This window comes from Coregonus clupeaformis, unplaced genomic scaffold (assembly GCF_020615455.1).
Source record: "Coregonus clupeaformis isolate EN_2021a unplaced genomic scaffold, ASM2061545v1 scaf0565, whole genome shotgun sequence".
In the NCBI taxonomy this organism is placed as follows: Eukaryota; Metazoa; Chordata; class Actinopteri; order Salmoniformes; family Salmonidae; genus Coregonus; species Coregonus clupeaformis.
The window spans coordinates 172,165-182,894 of NW_025534020.1; positions in this window are offsets into that span (position 1 = coordinate 172,165).

A 10,730-nucleotide genomic window follows, 5' to 3' on the forward strand; every position below is an offset into this window, starting at 1 on the left:
AAATATTACATATGGAATCATGTAGTAACCAAAAAAGTGTTAAACAAATCAAAATATATTTTATATTTGAGTTTCTTCAAATAGCCACCCTTTGCCTTGATGACAGCTTTGCACACTCTTGGCATTCTCTCAACCAGCTTCATGAGGTAGTCACCTGGAATGCATTTCAATTAACAGGTGTGCCTTGTTAAAAGTTAATTTGTGGAATTTCTTTCCTTCTTTTATTTTTATTTATTTCACCTTTATTTAACCAGGTAAGCCAGTTGAGAACAGGTTCTCATTTACAACTGCGACCTGGCCAAGATAAAGCAAAGTAGTGCAATAAAAACAACACAGAGTTACATATGGGGTAAAAAACATAAAGTCAGAAATACAACAGAAAATATATATACAGTGTGTGCAAATGTAGCAAGTTATGGAGGTAAGGCAATAAATAGGCTATAGTGCAGAATAATTACAATAGTATTAACACTGGAATGCTAGATGTGCAAGAGATTATGTGCAAATAGAGATACTGGGGTGCAAAAGAGCAAAATAAATAACAATATAGGGATGAGGTAGTTGGGTGGGCTAATTTCAGATGGGCTGTGTACAGGTGCAGTGATCGGTAAGGTGCTCTGACAACTGATGCTTAAAGTTATTGAGGGAGATAAGAGTCTCCAGCTTCAGAGATTTTTGCAATTCGTTCCAGTCATTGGCAGCAGAGAACTGGAAGGAATGGCGGCCAAAGGAGGTGTTGGCTTTGGGAATGACCAGTGAGATATACCTGCTGGAGCGCAGACTACGGGTGGGTGCTGCTATGGTGACCAATGAGCTAAGATAAGGCGGATTTGCCTAGCAGTGATTTATAGATGGCCTGGAGCCAGTGGGTTTGACGACGAACATGTAGTGAGGACCAGCCAACAAGAGCGTACAGGTCACAGTGGTGGGTAGTGTATGGGGCTTTGGAGACAAAACGGATGGCACTGTGATAGACTACATCCAATTTGCTGAGTAGAGTGTTGGAGGCTATTTTGTAAATGACATCGCGAAGTCAAGGATCGGTAGGATAGTCAGTTTTACGAGGGCATGTTTGGCAGCATGAGTGAAGGAGGCTTTGTTGCGAAATAGGAAGCCGATTCTAGATTTAACTTTGGATTGGAGATTCTTTATGTGAGTCTGGAAGTTGAGTTTACAGTCTAACCAGACACCTAGGTATTTGTAGTTGTCCACATACTCTAGGTCAGACCCGTCGAGAGTGGTGATTCTAGTCGGGTGGGCGGGTGCCAGCAGCGTTCGATTGAAAAGCATGCATTTAGTTTTACTAGTGTTTAAGAGCAGTTGAAGGCTACTGAAGGATTGTTGTATGGCATTGAAGCTTCGTTTGGAGGTTTGTTAACCAGTGTCCAATGAAGGGCCAGATGTATACAAAATGGTGTCGTCTGCGTGAGGTGGATCTGAGAGTCACCAGCAGCAAGAGCGACATCATTGATATACACGGAGAAAAGTGTCGGCCCAAGAATTGAACCCTGTGGCACCCCCATAGAGACTGCCATAGGTCCAGACAACAGGCCCTCCGATTTGACACACTGAACTCTATCTGAGAAGTAGTTGGTGAACCAGGCGAGGCAGTCATTTGAGAAACCAAGGCTATTTAGTCTGCCAATAAGAATGCGGTGGTTGACAGAGTCGAAAGCCTTGGCCAGGTCGATGAAGACGGCTGCACAGTACTGTCTATTATCAATCGCGGTTATAATATCGTTTAGGACCTTGAGCGTGGCTGAAGTGCACCCGTGACCAGCTCGGAAACCGGATTGCATAGCGGAGAAGGTGCAGTGGTATTGAAATGGTCGATGATCTGTTTGTTAACTTGGCTTTGAATACTTTGAAAGGCAGGGCAGGATGGATATAGGTCTGTAGCAGTTTGGATCTAGAGTGTCACCCCCTTTGAAGAGGGGGGATGACCGCGGCAGCTTTCCAATCTCTGGGGATCTCAGACGTTATGAAAGAGAGTTTGAACAGACTAGTAATAGGGGGTTGCGACAATTTTGGCGGCTAGTTTTAGAAAGAAAGGGTCCAGATTGTCTAGCCCAGCTGATTTGTAGGGGTCCAGATTTTGCAGCGCTTTCAAAACATCAGCTGTCTGAATTTGTGTGAAGGAGAAGCGGGGGGGGCATGGGCAAGTTGCAGCAGAGGGTGCAGAGTTGGTGGCCGGGTTAGTGGTAGCCAGATGGAAAGCATGGCCAGCTGTAGCAAAATGCTTGTTGAAATTCTCGATTATTGTAGATTTATCGGTGGTGATAGTGTTTCCCTAGCCTCAGTGCAGTGGGCAGCTGGGAGGAAGTGCTCTTATTCTCCATGGACTTTACAGTGTCCCAAAACTTTTTGGAGTTAGTGCTACAGGATGCACATTTCTGTTTGAAAAAGTTAGCCTTTGCTTTCCTGACTGCTTGTGTATATTGGTTCCTAACTTCCCTGAAAAGTTGCATATCGCAGGGGGCTATTTGATGCTAATGCTGTACGCCACAGGATGTTTTTGTGCTGGTCAAGGGCAGTCAAGTCTGAGGAGAACCAGGGGCTATATCGGTTCTTAGTTCTGTATTTTTGAATGGGGCATGTTTATTTAAGATTGAGAGGAAATTACTTTTAAGGAACAACCAGGCATCCTCTACTGACGGAATGAGATCTATATCCATCCAGGATACCTGGGCCAGGTCATTAGGAAGGCCTCCTCGCTAAAGTGTTTTAGGGAGCGTTTGACAGTGATGAGGGTGGTCGTTTGACCGCGGACCCGTTACTGGACGCAGGCAATAAGGCAGTGATCGCTGAGATCCTGGTTGAAGACAGCTGAGGTGTATTTAGAGGGTATGTTAGTCAGGATGATATCTATGAGGGTACCCATGTTTACGGATTTAGGGTTGTACCTGGTAGGTTCGTTGATAATTTGCGTGAGGTTGAGGGCATCTAGCTTGGATTGTAGGATGGCTGGGGTATTAAGCATATCCCAATTTAGGGTCACCAAGCAGTACAAACTCTGAGGATAAATGGGGGGCAATCAATTCACATATGGTGTCCAGGGCACAGCTGGGGGCGAGGGGGTCTGTAGCAAGCGGCAACAGTGAGAGACTTATTTCTGGAAAGGTGGATTTTTTAGAAGTAGAAGCTCAAACTGTTTGGGCACAGACCTGGATAGTATGATAGAGCTCTGCAGGCTATCTCTACAGTAGATTGCAACTCCACCCCCTTTGGCAGTTCTATCTAGACGGAAAATGTTATAGTTGGGGATGGAAATTTCAGAATTTTTGGTGGCCTTCCTGAGCCAGGATTCAGACACTGCTAGAACATCAGGGTTGGCAGAGTGTGCTAACGCAGTGAATAACTCAAACTTAGGAAGTAGACTTCTGATATTTATGTGCAAGAAACCAAGACTTTGCGATTACAGAAGTCATCAAATGATAGCGCCTGGGGAGTAGGGGAGTGATACTGAGGGCTGCAGGGCCTGGGTTAGCCTCTACATCACCAGAGGAACAGAGGAGGACTAGAATAAGGATACTGTTAGGCCTACTGCTGCTAGGTAGCTCTCTCTCTGCTCTCTCCCTCCCCTCTGTCTGTCCTTGATTGCAGGAGTGAAGTCTGGTGTGCGGGAGTCAGGGTTCCAGCTGCAGCTCATTCACCATAATCACCTCAGCCTTTAAGACCCGGTCAAACTTACCACTCATCGTCAGATCATAGTCAAGACGACCATGTTAGTCTCGCTGCCGACTCAACCTGTTTATTTTTGCTCTTTGTGTTTTGGCCTGTTCTATTTACTTTTTCTCCTGTGCCACAGATATTTGGAACCTGACTCCTGCCTCCGCTTCACTCCTGCCACCACCATCCTGCTCTCCACTACCGGACCTCTCTTTTGGACTCACCACGGACACTAGGACATTCACGGTACCACACCTGCCCCTGACCTGGATCTGTTACCCTCCCTGTAACCTGGACTTGCTCTTCCCCTATTATTGGAAACCTGGACTATTGAACATTTTAAATAAACCTGTTAAACCTTCTCTGGCTTGGTGTACTTGTCTGCATTTGGGTTCTAATACTGGTAAATCATAACAGTATGATCTGACCAAACGATGAACCCAGCAGACAGTAGCTTGGATACCACCCAGAGTGCACTCAAATTTGGACTGCCATAGCCAATCAGGGCATTTTACTTGGCCAACATGATACCCTGTTTAAGACGATTGCTGAGGACAGTCAGGTGCTGCTTAATCAGGTTCAATTACTCACCAATCAAGTGTCTGCCCTTACTACCCCTTCAGCCCAGATCAGAGAGCCTTTTGTTCCTGCTCCAGAGCGCTATGACGGGAACATGGGAACCTGTGGCGATTTTTTGACTCAATGCTCGTTAGTGTTTGAACAACAGCCCTCACCTACGCCTCAGAAAGAGCCCGTATTGCCTACCTTATCAACTCTACTAGCGGTTCCGCTCGTGCCTGGGGGATCCGCGGTCTGGGAGAGTCAGTCGGACATTTGCAACGCTCACGTTGCCTTCACCACTGAGATGAGGAAGGTTTTTGACCACCCCGTGCGAGGCAAGGAGGCTGCGAAACGGTTGTTTTCTCTTCGGCAGGGGGCTCGCAGGTGGCGGAGATGGCAGTGGAGTTTCGGACTTTAGCAGCAGTGAGTGGTTGGAATGACGAGGCATTACAAGGAGTGTTCATCAATGCTTTGTCTGAGACTTTAAAAGATGAATTGGTGTCATATGATGAATCGCCTACGCTGGATAATCTTATTTCACTCACCATCAGGTTGGATAATCGGATTCGGGAGCGCCGCCGGGAGAGGAGTGTTAGTTCCAAGCAACCTGTCTGTCATCAACAAACTCCTCCCCGCATCTTCCCTACGGAGAAAGCCGTGTCTTCCCGAGTCGATACGAGGAGCACTGAACCCGAAGCCATGGAGGTGGGTCGTACGGTTGTCCTCAGAGGAGCGTGCACGTCGCATTCAGGCCTCGGTCTGCCTGTATTGTGGAGAAGCTGGTCATTTTCGTTCCTTCCTGCCCAGTTCGTCCGGGAAAAGGGCGGCTCATCATTAATGGGAGAAGTTTTGGTGAGCCGAGCAGCGGATTCTTCCTCTTCTCCCGCATTCTGCTCCAGGCATCCCTCCAGTGGCAGTTCCAGAATCTCTCTGTTAGTGCGCTGATTGACTCTGGTGCAGACAGCTTTTTGGATAGAGAGTGGGCTCAACAAATGGATTTGGAGACTGTTCCTATGGACTGTCCGCTGCAGGCTAAGGGTCTGAATGGACAATTGTTGACCCATATTACCCATCAGACTGTTCCTGTTTGTCTTAGAAGTGTCGGGAAATCATCAGGAGAACATTCAATTCCATATTATCGACTGCCCACAGACCCCTCTGGTCCTTGGTATCCCCTGGCTCATAAGACACAATCCACACATTGATTGGGTGACAGGTAGAATTGTTTCATGGAGCACATTTTGTCATGTGAATTGTTTGTGTTCTGCTCTGACTCCTGCCAGTACTGTGCCTCGACCTCACTGGAGTCCATGGATCTTTCTAATGTTTCTGACGTGTATCATGACCTGGCATCCGTTTTCTGCAAACACAGAGCTACTTCTCTTCCTCCTCACCGGCCCTTACGACTGTGCCATTGACCTCCAGCCAGGAGCCCCGCTCCCCAGCAGTCGCCTGTACAATCTCTCCCGGCCGGAGACGGAGGCTATGGAGAACTACATACTGGGACTCCTTGGCGGCAGGTATTATGCGTCCTTCCTCGTCACCTGTAGGAGCGGGATTCTTTTTGTTGCTAAGAAGGATAAGACCCTCAGACCCTGTATTGATTACCGTGGGACTTAACAACATCACCATTAAGAACAAGTATTCTCTGCCTTTGATTAATTCTGCTTTTCCCCTCCTTCATGGTGCTACCATCTTTACGAAACTGGATCTACGAAATGCGTATCACCTGGTGCGCATTCGTAAAGGTGATGAATGGAAGACTGCCTTCAACACACCCTTGGGACATTTTGAGTATCTGGTTATGCCTTTTTGGGTTGTCTAATGCCCCTGCTGTTTTTCAGGCACTAGTCAATGATGTCCTTCGGGACATGTTGAATCGGTTTGTTTTTGTCTATCTGGATGATATCTTGATTTTCTCAGAGTCCTCCCAGGAACATGAACTGCATGTGCGCCAGGTGTTGCAAAGGTTGTTGGAGAACAAACTGTTTGTGAAGATGGAGAAATGTGAATTTCATGTGTCTGAGACCTCTTTGGGTTACATCATCGCTCAGGGGAGTTGCGGATGGACCCAGCTAAGATCTCTGCTGTCACGGACTGGCCAGCCCCCTCTACCCGCAAACAACTTCAACGATTTCTGGGGGTTTGCGAACTTCTATAGGAGGTTCATCAAGGACTACAGCCGCATTGCGGCGCCACTCACCGCTCTCACCTCATCTCACGACCGTTCGCTTGGAATGAAGGGGCCGAATCAGCGTCGAAGAACTGAAACATCGCTTCGCCTCGGCTCCCATTCTGATGCAGCCGACCCCGACCGCCAGTTTGCTCGTGGAGGTGGATGCATCCGACACTGGGGTAGGTGCAGTGTTGTCACAGCGTTCTCCTGAAGATAACAAACTGCATCCCTGTGCTTTTCTCTCAAGGAAACTTTCTCAGGCAGAGAGGAATTATGATGTTGGCAATCGTGAACTGCTCGCCTCGTTAAGCTGGCTCTCGAGTGGCGACATTGGTTGAGGCCGAACAACCCTTCATCGTTTGGACGGATCATAAGAATCTGGCTTACCTCCAGTCAGCAAGCAGCTCAACCCCCGTCAGCCAGGTGGGCACTATTTTTTGGGAGATTCAATTTTTCTCTGTCTTACCGTCCTGGGTCACGCACGTCAAGCCTGACGCCCTGTCTCGTGTTCATTCGGCTGTTGATACTGGTAGTAACCCTGAACCCATTTTGCCTCCTACCTGCAGTATTGCGGTCGTCACATGTGACATCGAGGGGATTGTTAGACAGGCTCAACATCATCAAGCTGACCCTGGGAGGGGTCCTCCTAACCGGATGTTTGTCCCTGAGTCTGCTCGCTCCCAGGTACTTCAGTGGGCTCACTCGTCTCCCCCTTACCTGTCACCCCGGAGTTTCGCGGACCTTTGACTTTGTGCGACGGAAGTTCTGGTGGGCCACGATGGAGGCGGACACTCGAGCCTTCATTGCTGCTTATGCGGTATGTGCACGGGCGTAAGAACTCCACCCAGGCCAGCGCTGGTCATCTACGACCTCTACCTATACCCAGCCGGCCCTGGTCGCATATCGCTATGGATTTTGTCACTGGACTTCCCCCCTCGTCTGGAAAGACTGTAATTCTTACGGTGATTGATCGTTTTTCTAAGTTCACTCATTTTTTGGCCCTACCTAAACTGCCCACTGCCAGAGAGACGGCTGATATTTTGGTTGAACATGTGTTCCGCTCTCATGGTCTACCCACGGATATTGTCTCTGACAGGGGTCCCCAGTTTGTCTCCCCAGGTGTGGAAAGCTTTCTGTAAAGCTTTGGGCATTACATCCAGCCTGTCCTCTGGATATCACCCCCAGACCAACGGGCAAGCCGAGAGCGAACCAGGAGATGGAGACCGCTCTTCGCTGTGTCACAGGGTCTAACCCTGGGTCATGGAGCTCCATGCTCCCCTGGGTGGAATATGCTCATAACACCTGGACTAACGCTTCTCTGGTTTGTCTCCTTTTTGTGTGCTCTGGGTTATCAACCTCCCCTGTTCCCTTCTCAAGAGGGAACTGGCAGTCCCCTCGGTGCAGTCCCACATGCACCGCTGCTTCAAGGTCTGGAGGAAGGCCAGGGTAGCTCTGTCCCGAGCCAGGCGTACATGCAGAGGCAAGCCAACCGTCACCGGTCCCAGGCTCCCGGTTACTCTCCTGGTCAAGAGGTATGGCTGAAGTCACGGGACCTTCCATTGAAGGTGGAGTCTAAGAAGATGGCGCCTCGTTTTATAGGACCGTTCAAGATACTGTCTATTGTTAGCCCCTGCGCGGTTAAGCTACAGCTTCCTGCCTCCTCGGTTCATTCCACCTTTCATGTTTCCCAGATTAAGCCTGTGTCGGTTAGCCCTCTGTGCCCGCCCTCTCGTCCCCCTCCTCCGCCCCAGGATCGTGGGTGGGGTCCGGTCTACACTGTCCGGCGACTTCTGAGATGTTCGCCGCCGGGGTCGTGGTTTCCAGTACCTGGTGGATTGGGAGGTTATGGTCTGAGGAACGTTCCTGGGTGCCCAGGAGCTTCATTTGTGGATCCTGCTCTGGTCCGAGAGTTTCATAGGTTACATCCCGAGTAAACCCCGTCGGCCGCCAGGTGGCGTCCGTAGAGTGGGGGTACTGTTAGGCCTACTGCTGCTAGGTAGCCTCTCTCTGTCTCTCTCCCCTCCCCCTCTGTCTGTCCTTGATTGCAGGAGTGAAGTCTGGTGTGCGGGAGTCAGGGTTCCAGCTGCAGCTCATTCACCATAATCACCTCAGCGTTTAAGACCGGTCAAACTTACCACTATCGTCAGATCATAGTCAAGATGTTAGTCTCGCCGCCGCACTCAACCTGTTTATTTTTGCTCTTTGTTTTTGGCCTGTTCTATTTACTTTTTTCCCTGTGCCACAGGATATTTGGAACTGACTCCTGCCTCCCTTCCTCTGCCACCACCATCCTGCTCTCCACTACCGGACCTCTCTTTGGGGACTCACCACGTTGACCAGGAGATTACGTACCACACCTGCCCCCTGACCTGGATCTGTTACCCTCCCTGTAACCTGGACTTGCTCTTCCCCTATTACTCGGAAACCTGGACTATTGAACATTTTAAATAAACCTGTTAAACCTTCTCTGGCTTGGTGTACTTGTCTGCATTTAGGTTCTAATACCGGTAAATCATACCGAGATACGGCTAAAGGCTTTAAGAACTATGCTAAATACGGCTGCTAGAATCCCTACTAGAACCAAGAAATTTGATCCATATTACTCAGTGCTAGCTTCCCTACACTGGCTTCCTGTTAAGGCAGCTGATTTCAAGGTTTACTGTTAACCTATAAAAAAGCGTTACACAGGCTTGCTCCTACCTATCTTTCCGAGTTGGTCCTGCCCGTACATGGCCAATAAACGCGCTACGGTCACAAGACTACAGAGCCTCCTAATTGTCCCTAGAATTTCTAAGCAAACAGCGGGAGGCAGGGCTTTCTCCTTAGATCTCCATTTTTAGGAACAGTTTGCCTTCACCCATGTGAGAGACGCATGACTCGGTCTCATCGCTTAGTCTTTACTGAAGACTTATCTCTTCAGTAGGTCATATGATTGAGTGTAGTCTGGCCCAGGAGGTGAAGCGTGAACGGAAAGGCTCTGGAGCAACGAACAGCCCTTGCTGTCTCTGCCAGGCAGTTCCCCTCTCTCCACTGGGGTTCTCTGCCTCTAACCCTGTTAGAGGCTGAGTCACTGGCTTGCTGGTGCTCTTTCTGCCGTCCCTAGGAGGGGTGCGTCACTTGAGTGGGTTGAGTTACTGACGTGATCTTCCTGTCTGGGTGCCTTGGTTTGTGCGGGTGGAGACTCTGTGGGCTATACTGGCCTTGTCTCAGGATTGTGAGTTGGTGGTTGAGATATCCCTCTGGTGGTGCGGGCTGTGCTTTGGCAGAGTGGGTGGGGTTATATCCTTCCTGTTTGGCCCTGTCCGGGGTTTCTTGGATGGGGCCACAGTGCATCCGGACCGCTCCTGTCTCAGCCTCCAGTATTTATACTGCAGGTTTATGTGTCGGGGGGCTGGGGTTAGTTGGTTTATACCTGGAGTACTTCTCCTGTCTTATCCAGTGTCCTTGTGAATTTAAGTATGCTCTCTCTAATTTCTCATTCTCTCTTTCTCTCTGAGAACCTGAGCCCTAGGACCATACGTCAGGACTACCGGGCATGCTGACACCTTGCTGTCCCCAGTCCGCCTGGCCTTGCTGCTATTCCAGTTTCAACTGTTCTGCCTGCGGTTACGAAACCCCTACCTGTCCCAGACCTGCTGTTTCAACTCTTAATGATCGGCTAGGTGAAGCCAAGAGACCTGAGCCCTAGGACCATGCGTGGGACTACGGCCGTGGTCTCCTTGCTGTCCCCAGTCGCCTGGCCTTGCTGCTATTCCAGTTTCAACTGTTCTGCCTGCGGTTATGGAACCCCTACCTGTCCCAGACCTGCTGTTTTCAACTCTTAATGATCGGCTATGAAAAGCCAACTGAGATTTATTCCTGATTATTATTTGACCATGCTTGTCACTTATGAACATTTTTGAACATCTTGGCATGGTTCTGTTATAATCTCCACCCGGCACAGCCAGAAGAGGAATGGCCACCCCTCATAGCCTGGTTCCTCTCTAGGTTTCTTCCTAGGTTTTGGCCTTTCTAAGGGAGTTTTTCCTAGCCACCGTGCACACCTGCATTACTAGCTGTTTGGGGTTTTAGGCTGGGTTTCTGTACAGCACTTCGAGATATTAGCTGATGTAAGAAGGGCTATATAAAATAAAATTGATTGATTGATTGAACTGGTCTTCTAGTGCGTTGGGTACATAAAGGGGGCAGATTTCCGGGTGTTATAGAAAAGATTCAGGGCATTATGTACAGACAAGGATATGGAAGGATATGAGTAAAGTGGAGGTAAACCTAAGCGTTAGGTAACAATGAAAAGAGATAATATCGCTGGAGGCATCAATTGAGT